General features: G+C 44.8%; 1 pseudogene; it reads right to left on the reverse strand.

Annotated features, from left to right (window-relative positions):
• Positions 1 to 20,183: 20,183 nt before the first annotated feature.
• On the reverse strand, positions 20,184 to 20,793 carry LOC101656651 (annotated as a pseudogene).
• Positions 20,794 to 23,181: the final 2,388 nt, after the last annotated feature.

Here is a 23,181-nt window from a genome sequence, read left to right on the forward strand (position 1 = left end):
TAGTATAGGTCAGGCATTATCTATGGTGGTCTCTGGACACAACTTTCTCTCTTCTCAGTCACCCTAGCAGGCAGGTGCATCAATCAGGAGAAGCAAGGGCACCCTGCAGATATTACTTTTTTTTTTAATTTCTGAGTGGCTTACGACCACAACAGATTACTTATTTCTCACTCATGCTAGAGGTCCATCCATTGACTTGGCAGAGGGAAGAGATGGCAATTTTGAGATAGAGACACCAAGGAGTTATGGGAGACTAGAAAGTCCTGGAGGGAGGCTGTCCAGAGCCTGGAATTCAAGAGGATGTCAAGAGCTATTAGGGTGAAAGGTGTAGGAAGATAAGGAGGAGCCAGACAGGAGGCACCCAAGTATTTGTGATTCCTGGGGTGGAGCAGTTATCCATCCAGATAAGAGCGAGGTGTGGCTTTGAGTGTGGTTGGCTGGAGTGGTTCAAAGGTAGAGGTGTCCAGAGTGGAGGAAACCAAAGTGCACACAGAAAGGAGCCTTGTTTCTATTTTCCTGGGAGACATGGGAATCTGCAGAAGGCAGTAACAAACCAAGAGTTAAATACATTGAGGTTTACTGAGGTGTGACTTTTGCCAGCAAATAGGATGTGAAAATGATGTTTTTTGATAATCAAATATGAAAACTTAAAATATAAGACCTGTAAGAACCCCCAATAAAATGATCTTTAAAAAAAGGGGGGGCTTCAATTAAAGGTATTTGTGGGGGAGTCAGAATCGACTTGCTAACAATGAGTTCGTTTGGGTTTGACCCTCCTCTACAATGGAAAGCTGGCGTCACCTAAAGTCCTAGATGACAGCAGCAGGAAGATTAGAGTGGAAAATATCCACGGACACGGGACCTTTTAAAAGGTCTACAGAATAGTAATAATGGGTAACAGTTCATAAATGCCTCTAATATGCTAGGCACTGTTCTAAATCATTCCCATACATTGTTTGGCTTCAGTTGGCATTGAGTTGACTCTGACTCTGGGGAGCCCAGTTCTATGCCATCTTTACAATCATTTATTTGTTCAAGTCCATTTGTGGCCTAAGTACCTTCCAACCTCACCTTCCAGCTCCATGTTGGATAATATTCTATCATGATCCACAGGGGTTTTACTGAGTAATTTTCAGAAACATATTGCCAGAACTTTCTCCTTAGTCTGTCTAAATCTGGAAGACCCACTGAAACATGTCAATGATGGATACCCCTGCTAGCCTTTGAAACATGTGTTACATAGCTTCCAGCATCACAGCAACATGCATGGCACCACAATAGTTTAAATCTCACAGCATCCTACACAGCAGGTATTATTTTTATTTCTGTCTTTAAAATGATCCTAAATCAGTTATCAACCTCTAGAGGATTAACAGTTTAAATTCAGGTGTAACCAAAATCACCAAGTTACAAAACATGGTCAATGTCACATCACTACTATGTGTCAGAAGTGGGATTTGAACTCAGGCACATTAAGTTTAGAGTTCAATATCTTAAATATTGTACCAGTGGTTCTCAAAGATGGCTGAGCCTCAGAATTTCTAGAAGTACTTTTTCTGGGTACCCCCCACCCACCAGAGTTTTTGACTCAGTAGGTCTGGGATGAGGCTCATGACTTTACATTTCAAAGAAATTCCCGAGTGATCTCCAGACTGCTAGTTCCAAGATCATTCTCTGAGGACCATTGTTCTATATCATGTTGCTGTTATTGTTGGTTGTTTTGAGTCCATTTTGGCTCACAGTGTAGAACTGCCCTAGAATGTTTCCCTGGCTATAATCTTTATGAAGCAGATCATCAAACCTTTCTCCCATTGTGCCGCCAAAGCTCCTTCTCTGTATCATATTGTGTCTCAATAGTTGCCCACAAGTATCTATTTCAGCTATAGCACCTCTTTCCATGTGTTACCAACAAAGCCTGGCAGCAAGTGTATGAATGCATGTGTCGTAAGTGGATAGACGATTAAGGTTTCGGTATGCTGGGGACAAAGAGGATCTCAGCCCCCTGCCTTGACCCTGAGGTATATGAGATACGAGAAAATGAACCATCTGCACACAAAGAGCAAGAGGTAGAGGGCGCACTGAAGACCAGGCCATAGGCATGCTGAGTCGCACGATTTTGAATAGAAAGCATTTGTCACAACACCAGGACTTTAAAGGATTTAGTGGGAAAATAGGGGGTAGGGGTGGGGGCAGAAAGAACATAGTAAAGCACAAAACTGGCAAAAGTGAGGTGTGAGGAAAAAGTTGTCTGAAGATGCGAAAACAAACGAGAAGTGCAGAGAGGTTATCCATGTGGGCCTTCCTGAAGGTGAGGCTCTCCTGTCTACGTCCTGGACTTCCCAGGAGCCTGTTATGACACAAAGGAGAGGAATGGTACCTGAGGAGAAGGGGAAGTGTTTGAGACTTTGCACAGTAAGGAACGAGGGAGAGATTTGGAGTGAGCCAAAATTGGGTGCCAACCTCTGCCGAGGCTTAAAACAGTGGTTCTCAACCTTCCTAAAGCCAAGACCTTTTAATACAGTTCCTTATGTTGTGGTGACCCCCCAACCATAAAATTATTTTCATTGCTACTTCGTCACTGTCATTTGCTACTGTTATGAATCAGACGACCCCTGTGAAAGTGTCATTCGACTCCCAAAGGGGTCACGACCCACAGGTTGAGAACCGCTGGCTTAAAAGCTTCAGTTCAGGTGTTGTGTCGTGAAGGAAACCTTCAGCCCTTTTCAGTGGTTGCCTCTGCTTGAGCATGTGGGGCCACCTCCTTTCCCCACCCTCCCTCCATCTCTCCTGCAGCTTGCGGTCCAGCTTAATTAAGAACTCTGCTAGTCCATTAGTCTTGATCACCTCTAATTGGGCACCAGCTGTGTTTTCTCTTGGCAAGGCGTCTTTATGGGATCCTTGAATGGATTACATTAACACACACACACACACACACTCACACTCACACTCACAAAACCTTTCAGGGTTATTTGATCATAAAACCAGGAACTTTTGTTTTCTACAGAAATGATGAGTTCATCTCTCTCCATGTTCCAGAAAATGTTTTTTGACAAATTGGGACAGAGGGTCCTGAATGGCGAATTCTCCCTTGTTTATGTTCTCCATATGAAAGCCGGTTTGGGTTTTAGATGAAGTTTTGCACAATTGCAGGTGTTGGGGCACCCAGATGTGGTTCTCGGGAACTTTCTGGCAGAAATGTTGACTTGAGAAACTGAACCATGAATGGCTCCATTTATGAATAGCCTCCAATGATTGACAGACTGACGATTAATAGCAAATACTCTATTGGCTTCACCTAGTGCCAAGCACTTGACTTGGATGATCTTGTTTGCACAGCCTTGTGAGGCGGCTACAAATGTTCTCCCCACTTCACAGATCAGGAAATTGAGTCACAGAGAGGTGAAGTAATTTATGTTTAATTTAGTGTTTCAAGCGACAGATGTAGAAGTGAAGTTGGGGTTTGTTTTGTACTAAAGGTCCTTTCATCTCTTCCACTAAACCAGTGATTCTCAACCTTCTTCATGCCGTGACCCTTGAATACAGTTCCTCATGTGGTGGTGACCTCCCAACCATAAAATTATTTTCGTGGCTACTTCATCACTGTCATTTTGCTACTGTTATGAGTCAGGGGACCCCTGCGAAAGTATCATTCGACCCCCAAAGGGGTGGCGATCCACAGGTTGAGAACCGCTGCACTAAACAATGTGGTCACATTGAAGACAAGATGCTTTGACTGCAGCAAATGTGGTGTCAATTACAATGGCCCCTAACATGGGAAAGACCTTCAGAGTTACCAAACACTTCCACATGCGCTGTCTCATTGGACATGATAAAGCCTACGAGAGAAACATAAGAAAATGAACAGGTTTAGGATCATTCGATCCTAAAAGCAGGTACACGTTTTCCACAAAAATGAAGAGCCCATTACTATGTTCAAAAAAAAGGTGGGTTTTTTGTTAGTTTACTTGCTTGTTTGTATTTTGACAAATTAGGATGAGGGTGCTGAATGAAGGGAACTGATTGTTATAATCCCAGTTTCATAAGTGGGGGCAGTGAGATACTAAGGATCCAGAGCTATTGCAGGTGTTTAGCACACTTGGTGACTCAACAAAAAGTTGATGGTTCGAAACCACCCTGAGGGGCTTTGAATAAAGACCCCCATGGACCCACTTCAGAAAGCTCAGCTGTCAACAGCTGCATGGAGCCTCCCTCCGTAGGCCTACGCTGACACCCGGAGCAGCTGTGGACGGGGCTCAATGTTAGTCAGGCTGCCATCAATGAAGGGCAGCATCAGACTTTTCTGATTCCTACCCCAATCAAGTGCCCATTTCACCACCTCCTTCTCCCACGTGTGCCGTGTCTCCCCAAGAAAGGGAAAGCCATTTTAAACATCATCCATCCATTCATTTCCCCCTTGGTTTATCCATTCAGTCATATTGCAATTGTGTTTTCCTTTCATAACACATGGTACGATCTTGATGATTTCTGTTCACTTGGTTACTATCAGTCTCCCCTCACACACCCTCCATGAGAATAACACCTTGTGCTGCACACTTACATGCTTTAATGTTTGCTATTGAATGAATTCAAGTAAATATTCATTCGTTCACTTGTAAGTATTTAATGAGCATTAGCTATGCTCACTAGGTTTTAGGAATACTGCGTTGAACAACACAGATACATGGTTACTACCACCATACTGCTGGCATTCTGGTGGGTTGGAAGACTTATGTCCCACCCAATGCGACCACTATTAAACCGATTCCTACTCCTAGCCACTCTATATACAAAGAGTAAATAAAATAACGGCTGATTCGGATTTGTGCTGTGTGGGCACTTACCAGGGTGGTGTGATTGAAAGTGATAGTTATCAGTACTCATCCTAGAACTGCTCACATGGAAGTTAGGTTGACCAGTGAGCCAGTTTCTATCCCCTGGATAGAGAGGGGGGGTTGCAAGCAGAGGCAGAGCACTTAGAATAAGAGGGTTGTCGATAGAGAGGCAGTGGGGCAGCACCTGAGTGGGCTTATAGAACAAATGAGAGTTATCTAGGAAAGGGGTGGGACAGGTGCCAAGCCTGCACAAGGCCTGGTGGCAGCTGGCCAGCTGGCACACGGCAGGTGACGGAGCCTACAGTGGGGAGTGGGGAGTGGGGAGCGAGAGAGGGAAAGAAGTGAAAGAGACCAGCGCAGTCCAGGTCAGGAAGGCCCATGTCTGCGCAGTGAAGTGGCTTAGACGTGACCCATAAGCAGGAGTCATGGGACGGTGTAATAAAGGACTAGCATAACCGGACATGTGTTTTTAGGAAAGCAATCTCACACCAATGTGCAAAGGACTGAAAGGGGTAAATAAAGGCTGCAAGACCATGTCAGAACTAAGTCAAGGCAACGAAAATGATCTAGAAAAATAGGAGATGGATCCAAGGGAGATTACAAAAATACAATTGATAAGACTTGGTGTCCATTTGCAAGTGGAGGGAGAAGTGAGTTCTGATGATCCCCAAGTCCTTGGCTTGGGCATTTTAATAGGGCATGTCAACACTTCAATGGGGACAATGTTGAGCGGGGACTTGAACCAAGTACCTGGAAGGTGTTCACCATGCATTTATGGAGCGAATGGTGAGCGGCACAATTCACGGAGACGTGGGCCACAGTGGGGATGGTTGGGTGGTGAACATGAAGAGTTTCCAAGGGAGTTGAGCATGATAGCTGTCAAAGAGCAAACAAAAACGCCCCCAGCAAAGGTGCTCTTGCGTTCATGGGCCAGTTCCAGTCAGAGACAAGATGGTGAGTGTGGAAACGAGGGGAGTCCTGGCAGCTGGGGTAATAGGTCTTCTGAGATGTGTGTAAGGCAAAGACAGAAGTTTGGGGACCAGATTTTAGAGCAATTGCAACCTTTCCGACGTGGGGAAGGGAAAGCAAACCTCAGAGGAGACCGGAAATAGCCAGAGATGGAGGTGGAAAATCAGAGAACAGTAGTGAGGAGCAGACAAGGAGAGAGTGTTCACCATGGCTCCCTCTCAATAAGAGGCCAAGTGTTATTCAGACTTAACAATGGTGGCCTTGACCAGGGCCAGTGGAGGGGAAGAACAGAGGTCGGAGGACAGTGTGGGACATGAGGGAGGAGTATCAGTGTCTCCAGTGGTCTTTCCCAAGCTTTCTTCCAATGAGTTGGCTGGATCTTAAAATCACCAGGCACTGTCCAGCCAATTCCAAATCGAAGTTCCCTAGGGCTTTCAATGGCTGACATTTATCCAGACCCTCCCCCAAGGGGCTTCTGGATGGACCTGAAGCTGCAACCTTTCCATTAGCTGCTGAGTGCTAGACCCCAAAGAGACTGACCAGACACCATTTGAAAGGGCAGGAGACCGAGGCACAGAGATAGAAAGCGGGTTGAGAGCCATCACACAGCCAAAGGGGCTATGCTCTAAAGACGCCAGCTGTCCAGACCACACACTACCTTTTATGACTTGGCAGGATGCAGACTTTGAAAAGAATGCGTTGTGCAGGGTGGGGCACGGTCCCTGTCCAGGCTGTTCGCTGGAGACGTGCAGGGCGAGAGCCTCCAGGGCTTTGGGAACATTTTCTCAGAGGGAGCCACCTTCCCTGAAACAGTTTGTTCTGCTGAGTTGACAGGAGGGAGGCATAGAGACTCCTCAAGTCCAGGCAGGGTGCCAGCACCCGGAGCGGAGCGCAGACGCCGGGCAGCCCGGTCTGGCACAGCCACCTGAGTGCTGCGTGGGCTGGAATAGCTCCTCTGCCTTCTCAGGCATCTGGCGGGAAGAGGGGGCAGGGCCCCCGGGCTGCATGTGTTGGGTTTGCTTGTCTCTTTGTTTGTAAGGGTCACTGCAGAAACCCTTGTGATGGGCCAGGCTCTGTATTAACAATTTCACCTCCTTGAAGTCAGTCCTCACAGCTGTCTAGGAGGAATGCGTGCTGATTGACCCTAGTTAAGGGTGGGTGGTTAAGTCACTTGCCCAAGGCCTCATGGCTAGTTCTGTAGGTGAAGAATTAAAAAAACTAAACTTGCTATTGAGTTTAATTCCCTGTGCTTCCCTCCTGGCAACCCCATGTGTGTCCGACGAGCACTGTGCTCTGCAGGGTTTTCTTTCAGTGGCTGGCTTTTCAGAAATAGATCACCAGTCTTTTCTTCCTGGGTGCCTCTGGTGAACCTGACTGTCCAACCCTCGGGTTAGTAGCTGAGCACATTATCTGTGTGCACCACTCGGGTCAGAGATTCCATGGGATGGACAGCTATTTCGCCCTAAGCATGGATTCAAGTAATCACTGTGGAGAAGGATCACTGTGCCAGGTACAGGTGTGACTTTCCTCCTCTGATCTGGGACCCGAGTTCAATTGTGTTGTTTCCCTAAGCTTCTTGGCACCACATCTGTAAAATGGAGATAAGGTTGCTTACCCCAAAAGACTAGACTGAAGATAAAAGACACTGTTTGTGAGGTATATGTGAAGGACTGCTGATCTATGTCTGAAAAGCCAGCCGTGGAAAACTGCATCACACTCTCGCTCAGAGGTGAGGTCAGTCATGGTGAGTTCTGGGTTCCACACTCCAAGTCAACGGGCTGGCTTCTTTGGGTCATCCATCTTCCCTTGGTCCAGAACGCCTTCCCCTCCTCGTTGTACTCATGCTCAGCTCTACATCCTCAAGTTTGCTGTAGGCTTCCCACAAGCGCTGTCGCTGGAACTGAAGCCCAATTCTAGAGTGGTGGTCAGGCCTGGGTATCAGGGAAGGTGCTTCTTAGAGGTGGTTTCAGTGCAGGCACTATTTTCCTACAACATGACCACCTGCTGGTCTCCGGCCGAAGAAAGCTTAGTGGGTGTCCAATCCAGGACTGGTGCTCCATAAATGTTATTTCTCCTCCCCTTGTCTTTTGGACAAAACTTGGTCCTGAACTAGTAGGTTAAAGATTGGAGCCAGCAAAGCTCTGGACTCTAAATCAGACCAATCAAGAGTCTGTTGTTGGATACCCTTACTCTGTCACGTTTGAGGAAGTCACTTTTTCTTGTCTGAGACTCAGTTTCCTGAACTATAAAACATGGAAGAATTTGATTAGTCCAGGACCACATTCATTAACCAACATGTTCAAATTATAGAACAATATCACTAATATTTCACACAAGTAAAATTTTGTTGAAGACCAACAATGGTTGTACCAGTACATTGGCAGGGAGCTGCAGAAGTTCATGCTGGATTCAGAAGACAACTTGGAACATAGGTTATTATTGCTGCTGCCAGATGGATCTTGGTTCAAAGCTGAGAAGACCTGAAAGAGGTTTACTTGTGTTTTATAGACTATGCTAAGATATTCAACTGTGTGAACTATAACAAACTATAGATGGCCTTGAGAAGAATGGGAATAACAAAACAATTATGCTCTTGTCAAACCTGTACATGGACCAAGAGTCAGTTCTATGAGAGGAACAAGGGAATCCTGCTTGGTTTTAAAACAGGAAAGGGGTGCATCAGGGTTGTGTCTTCTCACCATACTTATTCAATCTGTATACTGAGCAAATCAGAGAAGCTGGATTCCATGAAGAAGAATGGCATCAGGATTGAAGGAAGGCTTCTTGACAGCATATGATGTGCAGATGACACCACCTTGCTAGCTGAAAGTGAAGAGGACTTGAAGCACTTACTGATGAAGATCAAGGATTTCAGCCTTCAATATGCATTACAACTCAATGTAGAGAAAATAAAAATTCTCACAATTAGCTCAATGGGTAACATCATGATAAATGGAGAAAAGGTTGACATTGTCAGATTTCATCTTGCTTGGATCCACAATCAATGCTCATGGAAACAGCTGTCAAGAGATGAAACAACACATTATATTGGGTAAATCTGCTGCAAGGACCTCTTTAAAATGTTGAAAAGGAAGGATGCTACTTGGAGGACTAAGGTTGGCCTAACCCAAGCCATGGTAGTTCCCATTGCCTCGTGTGCACGTGAAAGTTCAACATTGCATACATAGGAAGACCAGAGAAACATTGGTGCACTTGAGTTATGGTTCTGGTAAAGAATATAGAAAGTACCAGGGACTTAGAAAAAAAAACCAGATAAATCTGTCTCGGAAAAAAAGTACATCCAGAATGCTCCTGGGTTGCAAGAATGGCAAAACTTTGTCTCAAGTACTTTGGATATGTTCTCAAGAGGATCAGTCCCTAGAGAGGGCTGTCATGTTTGGTACAGTAGAAGGGTAGCAAAAAACAGGAAGACTCTCAACAAGCTAGACTGACACAGTGTGGCTGCAATGGCCTCAAACATAGGAACCACTGTGAGGAGGCCACAGAACCGGGCAGTGTTTCATTCTGTTGTCCATTAGATCGCTTGCTATGAATCAGAACTGACTGGACAGGACCTTATCGCAAACAGGATGAAACATGAGCCACTACCACTCCTCTTTACCTCTATACTTCTTTACCTCAAACCATCATCCGTTGATCATGGTTTCCTTCTCTCCCATCTAAAACTGTACCTGAGAACCATTCTTGTTAGGAACTGCTACTGGCAAAAGTACAGTCCAAACATAGGAAGTTCTTGCCAAACTGGGTTAAATCATCATGCTTCGAGAATCTACTTGCTGAAATACAAAGTGTTCTGATAATGATATTCATCTTGGCATATATTAGCATTACTAATGATAAGGTCTTAGAGGAGCCCCAGAAAGCCCAGGTGAGTGTATTGTGGTTGCAGTTCTGGTTTTGTTGTTTCAGATAAAATGGGGTACACATAAATCAGTGGGTTGCCTAGAAGTAAAGGGACAGTTAATTTGAGGAAATCACTATCAACCCCAATATAAGGACAAGACGCCTCCCTGTGGCATGCCCTGGCCATGTGAGTTGCCTATGGCCACAGCTAGCAAACGCTGCAGAACTGAGATTCAAACACAAACCCGTCGGCCTCCACATCTGACAACTCTGCGGTAATTGCAAAAGTCATTGACTCATGCTGAAAAGAATTGCTAACTACATACTCTGAACCAGACACTGTGTGTGTGTGTGTGTGTGTGTGTGTGTGTGTGTGTGTGTGTGTGTGTGTGTAGAGTGCAGCAGAGAAGAAACAGCACAAATTCCTCATCCTCACGGAGCATACAGTCTAGGATCAACTTTACCAGCCCCCTCTTGGGTGTCTGCGCCAGCACTGGTGGCAATATGGCAAATGTTGGTGGTTACTGCTTTTGCAATAGGAAGCAAACATGGAAATCTGAGCTCCTTCTTTCCTGTTAGGTGTCTTACCTGAGGGAAGCCACTCCTTCCGTGGGCTCTTCAGTTTCTTCACATGAAGCAGAGAGCTAAGAGCGACTTTGGAGGGTTTCTCTGAGGAGAAAATAAAGTCATATATACAAATCATGCCGTACTACTAACTGTTAAGTACTCGATAGAGAAGCTGCAGTTCATCTTAGTAGAGCTGTTTCCTCTTTAAAAACTACAAACCTGGTGCAATTTACTTCATTTTACACAGAAATTGTGTCTCAGGGATTTTAGGTGTCAGAGATGTTAGGTGGCTTGCCCAAGGCCTGCTAGAACTGAGATTTCAATCAAGGCTTGACTGTGGCACCGTGGACACACGTATCCCACACTCATAATTGGACTCGCGGCAGGGGAACAGAAGACAGCATTCCTTTTGGGCATCTTATGCAACAAACCATATGGACCCTCAAGCTCTTATATAATCGGCCCAACACGAACAAGAGGAAGTTTAACAACAACACAAAAAACAAATCACATTCACAACAGACCGCCATATGTTCTGTTCCCCTGTTCCCGTACAGCAGCCGTCCTAACTCCTACTCAGGCGCCCCCAGAAATCTTCTCAACGAAAACAGTTTTATTCCCAAGTGATTCAAATAATTGCTGCTTTTTAAAACAGAAGAAAAAGGGTCTGAGCTCCTTCAAAGGGAAAGCAGGCTAATAACCACTTGGGGGAAGAGCAGAAACCTTTAGCCTCCACTCCTTGGTCTTCCTTTGGGAGTCTCTGTGACCAACACCACCCTCCCTCAGAGGCGAGGCCAGCTATGGTGACTTCTGGTTTTCCCACACTCCACGTCAAGTGGCCCGGACTCTTTCGGTCATCAGTCTTCCCATGGTGCAGAATTCCATCACCATCTCGACGCATTCATGCTCAGCTCAGCATTCTCAAGTTTTCTATAGCTGCCTGAAAGTTCCATCTCGGGAACTGAGATCCGCTTCTAGAAGGGTAGTTTGGCCTATAGACCTTAGGGAAGGTGATTCCTGGAGATGGCTTGGGTCCACGTACTATTTTCCAATGCCATGACCTCCTGCCTCATCACCCTTTCCCATCCATTTGCTGCCCTACAACCAAAGTGATCTGTGTTAGTCTGGGTACTTCAGAGAAACAAATCCACAGAAACTCATATATATATATATAAGAGAGTTTTATATAAAGGTTAAGTGCACATCAAGAAAACATCCCAACCCAGTGCTGCCCAAGCACACAAGTCCAGCATTAACACATATGTCTGACACAAAGCCCTCCTCCATCTCACAAAACACACGCAATGATGCCAACTGCAGGAGGAAAGCAGAATCAGTGATGTGTGTAAGCATCTCAGCTCTGGCAGGGGTCCCCATTCGGCCACTCCAGCACTCAGGGCTGCATCGGTGTAGGTTCATGCAGTTTCTCCTCAGGGATGTCTTGCAGGAAGTGAGCCTTGCAAGCTGAATTAGGGAACTGGCTGAGGCAGCTGCACCCTGGTCTGACCATCACAAAGCAAGAGACCGGAGAACTAGAAAGGCAAGGTTTACTGAGACATTTATCTCCCTGCCCTTCAATTAACCCCACATGTGTTTATCCGCCAGGTTGGCACAATAAACTACCTCATGATTCTTCTCATGTATAGACGTGGGGCTGTCATACAGCCCATCAATCATGTCAATGGCTCCCTTATGCACAGAAGACAAAATTCCAATTCCGTATGGCATATGTGGTCCCACATGCTCTACCCCTTTCCCTTACTTCTCTGTGCTCCTGTCCCCGTCCTCTCAGCTCCACCACATTTTTGCCAGTCTTGCACCTTTGTGATTTTGCCCAGGCTCTTCCTCTGCTTGGCCCATCCCTGACCCTCCTTCACTCATCTTTCTCATCCGAATGTCAGCTTTACAGTCATTTTTCAGAGCAGCTTTCTTGCCCACCTCAATCTCGATCATGTGGCCCTCTAAGAGTCTATGAGAGCATCTCATAGTTTTCCTTTCATAGCATAGATCACAATGTGTCATGAGCCTTCATATCATTGTCATTGGGCACTTGGGGTCAGTTCCTACTCATAGCAACCCTGCGTACAACAGAACAGAACCCCACCCAGTCCGGCACCATGTTCAGGAATTTAGCCGTATTTGAGCTCATTGTAGCAGCCACTGTGTCAAACCATCTCATTGAGGAGCTTCCTCTTCTTTGCAGAGACTCACCTTTACCAAGTATAATGGCCTTCTTAAGGAACTAAACCCTCCTGATAACCTGTCCAAAGTAAATCTTGATTCTACGGTGCTTCCTGGTTGCATTTTGTATTCATGAGTGCCATCATATGAATGGCCCCCATGCCTGCTTGGTCTATAAGCCTCGTGAGAGTAAGACCATCGTAGGACTCAGTGATCACTTGCCAGGTAAGCAGAGACATGACAACGTCAAGAAGAAAGCATAGTCCAAAGGGAGCCAGAGAGAAACAGAGTGGCAAAGTACTCTGCCACATCCAGCGGTGCAGCAGAGTGATGAGCCTAAGGCACCAGCAGCAGCAGCAGAAGAAGATGCTTTATACTGAAAAGCAGCTGCCCTCTTACTGTAATAATTAATGACCATGTAAGATAGCAACTTCAGTGGGAAGTGAATGTCTGTTAATGGTAGAGGAATAACTCAGAAAAGGAGGGTGAGAATGGTGACCCAACTTGAAGAATGTCATCAATGTCATTGATTGGTACATGCAGAAACTGTTGAATGATATGTGTGTCACTGTGCATATTCTCAGCATCAATATCTAGATCTCACTCACCATAAATGCATCAGTACTCTACTGTGAGCGGATCAGCTAATGATGACCCCTCATCCAAGAGAAAATATGCATCTTGACCACAGGATGACTTTGTAAAACCCAGTGGAGATGCTGACCTCGGCAATCTGTGGTGTGCAAGATAAGGGAGACAGTGACACAGCAAAAGGGACAATAAACGAACCCAAACTTACCTAATTAGTTGTGGTTATGAACCTAGGGTCCAGTGACCTGGCCCAGAGTTGAACTTCTCAGGGATGTTTTTCCTTTTCTCCATCTGTCTCCTTTTACTGATTCCTAGGCCAGGATAAGGGCCTTTTCTGGGATAGCAGAAATACATGAACTGAAAACAACAACAAAAACACACATAGCTAGATTACAGGTGAGGAACCCTGAAAATAATAACTGTCCCATTACCATAATCATTTCAATTCCATATGCACGGATTGAGCAATATCTATATGCAAGAGTTCCTGAGATAAAGTGGCTGAGTTAGAGTTCTTGCATTTCCAGAGGTCCCCTGGGTGAACAGGAGCAGAGGGTGAAGAGAGAAACAGGTACAAATAAAACTTAAATTTAAAAGAGACACAAAATTGCAATGGGAGCATGGTGGCATTGTGACACAAGATACGTGTTAAGAGTAGAGGGGATAAGGAGAGGGAGAATAATAAAGGATTTTTTCAGCATGTAGGGCAGACCTTGTTCAGGGATGAAGGGCACACTTGGGGGTGCAAGGTATAGGCCTGGCCTGGCTCAGGAATGATGAGATTAAGCACCTGTCTTGCTGCAATGGGAAATCTGGTGCCATCTATGCACAGATGATGCCAGCAGAGTCCCGGAGAAGAGGCCATGGAAACAGCAGGTGCAAACAGGCCACAGGGAGACTGCCCCATTGTGCAGAGAGAAGATGGCACTGGGAGATTGAGAAAGACTGGATCCACTGCAAGCATAAATCTTAGCTCATGTTTCCTCGGTTAACTGCTTCCCTTCACTCAGCTTTCTGTTCAAACATTCTCTGCTTAGAAAAGCCATCCGAAAACACTTCACCCTCTACCCCCTCATCTGGTTTTATTTTTCTGCACCACTCTGCTCACTACGTGATGTCCTATATTTATTTGTCTGTCTGTTTACTGTCAGTTTCCTTCACAAAGCTGAGACTTTTCTCAGTCTGAGTTCACCTTTGAATGGGCAGCCTTTGGAGCAATATCTGACATGGTGTGGGCCTTCTATAAATGATATTATAAGCATATAAATAATAAAGCATAAATGATGGATGGATGGATGATACCATATTAGAAAAGCCATTCAATCACAACATCAGGGTGCCACGTTCACTTCACTCATTTCCTCTGTGGTTTGGATCACTTTGCTGAGTCAGGATTTCCTCAAGTGTAAGAATGCCCCTTACCCCTCATGATCACATAGCAAGTGTGTGAGAAGCAAATAAGAAACTATCTGGAAAATGTATTTGTCAAGGGTCAAACATAGCTCAAATTCAGTCAATAATTATAATTACTAAATTTCCGACAGAGAAGTGACATAGTTGGAGGGTGGCAGGGGTGGGGTGGGGGCTTTTATTACCTCTAGTTCTTCTCTGACCTGTTCTTACCTCTTACCTGGTAACTTCAGTTGGATAATGAGCAGAAGACCTTTTGACTCAAGGAAACTTCAGGATGACAGGATGGCAGCACCTTTCAAAAATCTTACTTTGTTTCTCAGTTAAAAATAAAAATGCAATCACTTCATATGTACAATACTATATAATTTCCCAAAGTATGCACCATCTTGTGAGCTTCTAGAATGAGCATAAAATGGTCATTTGAAAAAAGAAGATGTAATCTCTGTTTTCAGGATATTTAGTACATAGATTGAAGTATATCAATCATGTTGTCTTATTATTTAGATCTCTATTTCTTCTATACATCCGTCCATCATCCACTTGACATGCTGTGGACTGAAAGGATGAATTATACATCACCATCATGATTTTTTGGTTGCTAATACCTTTTTGAATTACCTGTAATTTCCATGTTAAGAATGTTGCCCTGTGCTTCTTAGTTTATAGAGGTTCTTAATTCACATTGCTTCATTGTGAATAATATTTTTAAATTTAAAAGACCCTTGTTTATTTGATTTAATATTTTTGAAGTAGGTGATGAATCCCATCTCATATAAAATGGCAACCTTAACTTGCTTTTATTATGAATTTGTCTGTGACATATTTTCCCATTAGTTTGTATTTAATTTGTCTGGATCATTTGGAGTCTGGTTTTCTGGTCTAACATGATAGGATTTTTTCTTCAAGTAAGTGACTGAGAAAAATACCTGTGTGTCCATGTCTGGCCTCTCCTCTGTCTACACAAGGGAGAGAAAGAACACAACTGCACACCAGCTGTGTCGGCAAAGCCAGCGATGCTGGTGTGTGTTTGTATAGAGAGAGATTTCTATCAACAAATGGCTCACACTGTTGTGGAAATGGATACGTCCACTCTGGTTCAAGTCTGTGGGTCAGATGTGTGCAGAAGGCTTCTCCTGACCCCTAAAATTGCAGGGGCTGATGAACAGGAAGCAGGGATGCCACAGGCTGGGGGGTCCTGAGCTGAGTGAATCCAAGATCAGCGCTCTACGGTGGGCTCCTTGGATAGGCCGGTGATATAACAGTAGATCAACAAATCAGATGCAGGATCTAGCATCCAGCGGTAGAAGTGAGCTCGCTTCCATACACTATCAGTCTATATAGAGAGTAGGCCCCCAAATGAAGCCTCTCTCAATTGTGTCAAGACTATAACCTGATTAACTACTTGCCTACTACTTCACAGATGATCCCATCATGGAGTTGACCCCACTATTTTAGAGCATATCAGGGGGAACTCCTGGCCCACCCAGGTTGACATAAAAGCTAACAACTATCACACCAACCCAAGGGCAATTGGTCTGAGTCAGACATGTCTCCAACCTCCATCCTCCTTTCCTCTAGTCTGACACCAGCTGTTCTCCCATGGAGCTCCACTTCTGTGCTGGATTCAACAGTCTGATGCCATCAGCAATGGCTACCCAGACCTCCCAGATAATACTCGCAATTGTGAGCGTTTATTAGGGAAGTTAGTAGATTACCACCTGCAGGATCAGAAAAGATAAAAGAGGCAGTCTTTGTTCCACAGAGATGCCTCTCCCCAACCGGCAGCCACGTGCCTCTGGACCTCAGCCTCTTAACCATGTGGTCCCTTGGCCTTGGCCTTGGACCATCGGTCAGGAAGCCTGTCCCTCCCCCTCACCTTCTCAGCACTGCTCTCTCTCCTGTTTCATGTTCTCAATGTGGGAGGCCTCTCGTGCCTCCCCTGCTTCGCACACTTCAGGCAGGGATCCCACACATGGTCTTCTGGTGGCTCTTCTTCTGTCTTGGCGATTATGGAATTTCATTAGTACAATATGTACTCTTTTTTTTAACCGCACCATAATTTTCAGACGTTTCCATATAGATGTCTGTAGCAATTTTTCAATCCTTTTTTTGTTGTTGTTAACTGGTATTGTATTGTATGTTCATTCTCTTGATTGTGGACGTTTGTAGGGTTTGTAGGTTTTTTTAGTAAGATGATTAGTAAATGTGAGGTAAACACACACAAAGATTTCTATGGACATAGTCTTCCTTTTCTCTTGCATAGTTCCTTTATATTAAAAAATTAGTTTTCTAAAGTGTTATACTATTTTATATTCCCACAATCAATGCTATGAGAGTTTTAGTAGCTCTACACTCTTGTCTGCACTGGAAATGGTCAGTTTTTCTAACTTCAGCCACTTTGTAGGTATGTAGTGATATCTCGTGATTTGAGTTGGCATTTCCTTCATAATTAATGAAGTTGGGCATCTTTTGATGTGTTTATTTTGCACATATTCAAGTATTTTTTCATTTTAAAAATTGGGTTGTATTCTTATTATTGAATTTGAGAGTTCTTTAAATAGTCTACATACAAGTCTTTCATCAGAAATAAGCTTTACATGTATGAGGATTTTCCCCAGGTCTGTGGCTTGTCCTTTCCTTCTCTTAATAATGTCCTTTACAAAGCACATCTTACTTTTCACAAAGTCTACTTTATCTGTTGTGTTTGTGTCTATTATGTTTTCGTTTCCTATCTATGAAATCTTTGCTTAGCCCATGGTTACAATTATCTTCTGTTTTAATTTCTCTAGAAATTTTAGTTTTAGGTTTCACAATTAGTTCCATCATGCATTTTGAACTAATCTATATATACAGTATATATAAAACAAGGTATAAATTAATGTTCCATTTTTTGTATATCAGTTATCCAATGGTTCTGGTAACATTTGCTAAAAAGATTATTTTCTCTGTTGAATTGCCTCTGCATCTGCTTCAAAATTCAGTTGCCTGCATATGTGTGGATCCAAGATGATGTCAATGGATCTGTCTTCACTTCATTACCACTTGGACTGGATGTTTTTTATCGATTTGTCAGCTATTTTGAAATCAGGTAGCGTTAACTCTCCAATTTGTTCTTTTTCAAAATTGTGTGCCCTGCTCATGCTTCTGTACAATCTCATAAACTTGTTCACTTCTTCACAATTGCTGAGATTAGGATTGTGTTTGATCTATACATCAATAGGAAGAGACCTGATGTTTTAATAATATTGAGTCTTTGGGGGAAATATTCCTTGTCTTTTAGTATCTTGTTCTGGTTTTCTTATTAGGGTAATTCTGATACACACACACACACCAAAAAAAATGCCTTGGAAAAATGCCTTACTTGTTCCTTCCACTTCATTTTTCTGGAAGCATTTGTGTAGAATTGTCATCTCTTCCTTAAATGTTTGGCAGAAGCAAATTGGGCCTGGAGTTTCATTTCTGAGAATGTTTTCAAACACAATTTCTCTAGAACTTATTGGGAAATTTAAGTGATCTATTCCTTCCTGAGTGAACATTAGTAGTCTCTCTCAGCCACTCCCTGGGCAACATAGCAGCTGACAAGACACATGGACCCACCCTGATGCAGAGATCCCTGCCAGAGCTGAGATGTTTCCAATGCCACTGGATCCAAAGACTTTCTACCCACTGTGATCTTCTACAATCGGCATCATTGCATGTGTTTCATGAGTCTGAAGAGGACTTTATAGATTGGTATCAGACATATGGGCTAATATCAGACTTGTGGACTTGATCTAGACTGCGCTGGGATGTTTTCTCAATGTTCAATTGCTCTTGTATATAAATCTCTTTCTTGTACACATATGTGTGTCCATGGATTTGTTTCCCTGGTTTACTCGGACTAACACAGTTCTAAATATGAATAAAGGTTAGAGCCAGCAAACAAGCATCTAGATACTATACACCATGTGCTAAGACATGCACCACATCCTATGAGAGCTGCCATATGTTGCTTGTTCTTTATAAGCAAGTGTAGTAAGTGCAGTACTCTCATCTGAGAAATAAAAGAGGGAGGCTGTAGGAGGTAAAAATATATATATAATTATAGTAGCCCAGCTCATAAGCATCAGAGGTAAAATAAAGACCCAGATAGTCTTCCCCTATGACACCCTTTCTTATCCCGAGCCCTGCACCGCTAATGAAAGCACACTCACACACGTACACATTCTCACACACGTGTCTGAACTAGCTTTATTCTAAGAACAAACTTGGCCTTACAGCTCAGTCTATAGACAGGATACACCTGGAAGAATATAACTTGCCTGTTTTTCCAAACCCTAGGTTCAGAGTCTGGCTGGCAGACAAGGTACAGATGGAAATCTTCCTGGACTCAGGCCAGGAATAGGAGAAAGGGTGGGAAAGGCCTGCCCCATGGGCTGCGGCTGTGGAAGCACCAAGTAACCCCATTTTAGACTGGCCCTCAGGGATTCACTGGAATCATCATGCCGCTAACACTTGTGGCCTGACCACCCCTTCACAGTTCGGAAAGCTCGGCAACACCCACGTGCTCTTAGACCTTGTCCAGCGATGCTAGAGCAGAGGCGAGGGAAACTGGGAGAGGGCAATACCTTCCCCAAGACACACAGCAACGTGGCGATAGAGCCTGGGCGACAATACCAGATCTCCTGCCCACTTGTCCCATGCTTTTTTCAGGCTATGGTCTTGGTTCCAAGAGAGGCACCCTCCCTTTCTCTTGGTGTGTGATTGTCCCCCACAGATTACATGGAGGAAGAGAACCCATATTTATATGTTGTGTGCTGCAGTAACTGAAAAAACATACAGCTGGCTCTTTGTCTCAATGTTCGTCGTTCATTCACTGATTCTTTCACTGGTTCTTAGAAGTCATCAGGTGCCAGGTAATGGTAGGAGTTGGGAATACGCTGTTAAAGGAAACAACATCTTCATTATTGAAAAGTTCATTGTGTAATGGAGGAGATGGATTCGTGGGTCACTGTCCCCAGGCAGTGGAAGAAGTACCAAAATCAAAGCATTTCTGTCCTGTTGTGGGAGGCTTACTGTCAGCTTTACTCCAGTCTGCCTCTGGGATCAAGGAAGATGTCTCGGGAAGTTCCTAGTGTGGAAGGAGTTGAGGGAGGGGGCTTTGGTATAGTGGGTGACAGACATGAACATGTGGCCTTCAGAGAACAGCAGGTGGTCCAGAATGACCGAGGTCAGGGCGAGTGGGGAGTGAGGCAGAGAGTGAGGCACTGTAGAGTCCTGTGGCCAGAAGGAGTTCAGACTTTGTCTTGTGAAGAATTGAAAGACCTTCTAAAACTATGCCTGACAGAGTACCCAATGCAGCAGACCTTTAATAAACTTATGTCACAGGAGTAGGTGACTACTTGAATGGATGGATGTCTTTAGGAGTTGCCAGGATACCATGGTCCCTTTTCAATGATAAACAAGAGTCTGTAGAGAGGTGGGTGAGATGTGGGGGTGGAACATATGAAAGGTTAACCAGACCATATTTGCTCCATTGAGTCAAGGCTGACATAGAGTGACTTCTGAGGCTTTCTGAGACTCTAACTCAGGGGTCCTCAAACTTTTTAAACAGGGAGCCAGTTCACTGTCCCTTGGACCGTTGGAGGTCCGGACTATAGTTTAACAAAAAACTGTGAACAAATCCCTATGCACACTGCACATATTTTTTTTTCAGAGGCAGCCCAACAAGGGTTGCTTTTATTGAGTGATCTATTCTATTGATTAATAGAACTGTCAAGGCCACTATGTACGAAGAAGAGAGGGGGAGTTTATTTCTTGGTCTCTTCCTCCTTGGGCAGCGTCTTGATGAGCTCTTCTTTCTTGGCCTGGAGTCGCTCCTCTCCGCGCTTGCATGCTTCCTTGGTCTTAGACCTGCGGGCCTCAGCCTAGTCAGCCAGGAGCTTCTTGTGAGCCTTGTCTGCCTTCAGCTTGTGGATGCTCCATGAGAATCACTGGTTCTTACACACTTACACACGTTCCCCTTCCCCTTCAGGGACAAGCTGTGATACGTATGGCGGTCAATCTTCTTGGACTCCCGGTATCTCCTGAGCAGAATCCTCATCCTCCTCATCCACGTGACTTTCTGGGGCATGCGAGCATTGGCAGTATCTTTTCGCTTACCTATGTCCATATGCCTGCCCTTCCGGCGGGCTAGGGTGTTTTTGCGGCACGGAGCCCGAGAATGGACGGTCATGGGCTTGCGGATGATAAGGTCCTCTTTGATCAGTTTCCGGGTTGGCTGGCAGGAGTTGGCATTGGCCATTTCACTGGTCTCGTTGGGGTCCAACCAGACTTTCTTCTTGCCACAGCGGAGGACACTGGAGGGGAGCCTTATCTGAAGCCTGAGCATACTCATAGCTGCGGCTGCAGTGCTGAAAGGCACACATATCTTATTTTTAAGTGAAAAAACAAAATGGGCAAAAACACCCAGTGGGCCGGATAAATGTCCTCGGCTGGCTGCATATGGCCCTCTGGTCATAGTTTGAGGACCCTTGCTTTACAGGACCACAAAGCCCAGTCTTTCTCCCTGTGAGCTATCCGTGCTTTTGAACTGCCGACCATGTGTACCACAGCCCTACTATGACACCCATCACCAATATCTCAACTGATGAACACGAGGGGCTCTCTTCCTTCTTTTCCCCTTTTTCTGACACATCAGGACTTTTGAAAAAATGATCTCCAGCTTCATAACGTACTCTTGCAAGCTGCTAGGAAGGATGACTAAAACTACCCACCAGGAAGTTTGCAAAGCCCCTGCCAAAAGGGAAAAAAAGAAAACGTTATCAAGGAATTCAGGAACACAGGAAAAGGCCTGGTCACATTGGGCTGGTCACACAGGCATTCCTACGTGGTCCCCATTTCAGTCCCCACCTTCTCCGACAACGGGTCTCTCAGAGCAAGCTGCTTGGGACAGCACTCCTGCTGGCCCACTCTTCTCCCTGGTGCTGGCTGCCTCTGTCAAATCTGACCAGGTTTACCACTCTCCTGACGACAGTTTCAGAATGTCTCTCCATCCTTCACAAGATAAAATATTACAGTCCAAAGAATGGCCCATGTAATTAATCTTCGAAAGTGGGAAGCTGTCCTCTAATCAAGCCTAGGAGTAGAGTATCAGGAATGATCATTGTAATGGTTATGATGTCTATCGAATGTTTGCGTTTCCCCGAAACAAATGAGTGCTTTCTGTTTGTTGTTTTGTTTAAATCTCACCAAATCATACAAAGATGATAACAGGAGACAAATGATTGGTGATGTAGCTTTTTCTCTCCGATGCTTCTGGCTTTGGGGCTGTGCATATTTTAATTCTGTTTTCTCACCTGTATCTCATCCAAGAGTTAGCCTTGTTGAGGTATGGAGTGCCTGTTGTAAAATGACTCCTTCCTATTCAAATGAAGTGAATTAGAGAGGCGCTGCGCACAGATGAGAATCCCTGAGGGATGCAGATGGTCACTATGGTCCAGTGGTAACCAAACAGTAGGAGGTTCGGGTCCACCACACATGCCTCCAAAGACAGCCCTTTGCCTGCTTGATAACAGGATGGCGCCCAGTTCCATACGGACTCCGGGAGCTGGAACAAATCCAGTGTCAACTAGGTTCATCCAGGAGCGGGAGACACGGGTTCAGAAAACTGGTTCAAATATCCCCTTTTAGCTTATTGATGGTGCGGTTTCTGTCAAATCAACGAAACTGTTTGGGACCTCTGTTCTTTTGTTCATTTCCTTTGCCTCGTCTTCCTCCAGTCCCCCAAACACAGGCTAGAGGATAAAAGAAGAAGAAGAGCAGTCTAGCTACACAATCTCTCAACCCTTGTTTAAAATTTTTTGGTTTGTTTTGGTACTTTTTATTTTCTCGTACAAAAAGGGCATATTTATTAAGGATTTTCAAATCATTATGAAATGTTTTCTTCTCTGGATGAGTGAAAATAAACCACAGCAAAACAAAAAGCTCGTTGGGGAAATTTCTTAACACCCTCATCTGCTCCACAAGCTCTTGGGATGAACTTAGTGCCCCCCGGACTTGAGCAAGAGGACACAGGAAGGCTGTGGTCCTTGAGAAGGGGCGCCGGCGCCTCGTGGAAAGAGAACAAACCGGGAGATTCGGAGAGCCAACGGAGGGAAGTGCTGAGCTGGAGAAACTGTCCGAAAGAGCTTCAGGTCTGGAACGATGGACTTCGGTCCAACAGATGACAAAGCTGTAGCGAAACAACTGCCTACGCCAGCTCCTGGGGACGACGGTGGATCTGGGGTAGAACTCTCACTTCCTAGGGAGGAGCTTCGGGTTCCATTTCCGGCCAGTGCACTTCCTGTGCAGCTACCATCCGTCTATCAGCGGAGGCGAATATGTTGCTGCAATGCTGAGCAGGCTTCAGTAGAACTTCCAAACTAAAATTGACTAGGAAGAAGGGTTTGGTGACCCACTTCTGAAAAACCGGCCAATGAAAACCACCTGGACCACACCAGTGGGGTCCCGCCACGCACACTGCTACCCTGAGTCAGGGGTGATTGGGCTCCACGGCCATTAACAAGGCAATAACAGACAAGCCCTTACTTGGTTACTGACCACTAGAGTGACAACATAATTTATTTTTCAAGCTGGCATACATGATAGGGAAGGGGGCACCACGAATATTTTTTTTAATCAATTTATTGGGGTTCATAAAATTCATCACAATACATAGATCAATTGTGTAAAGCACATCTATACATTTGTTGCCCTCATCATTCCCAAAATTCGCTTGCCTCTT

The sequence above is a fragment of the Echinops telfairi genome, unplaced genomic scaffold, assembly GCF_000313985.2.
Source record: "Echinops telfairi isolate 266 unplaced genomic scaffold, ASM31398v2 ScPeMD7_443;HRSCAF=831, whole genome shotgun sequence".
Lineage (NCBI taxonomy): Eukaryota > Metazoa > Chordata > Mammalia > Afrosoricida > Tenrecidae > Echinops > Echinops telfairi.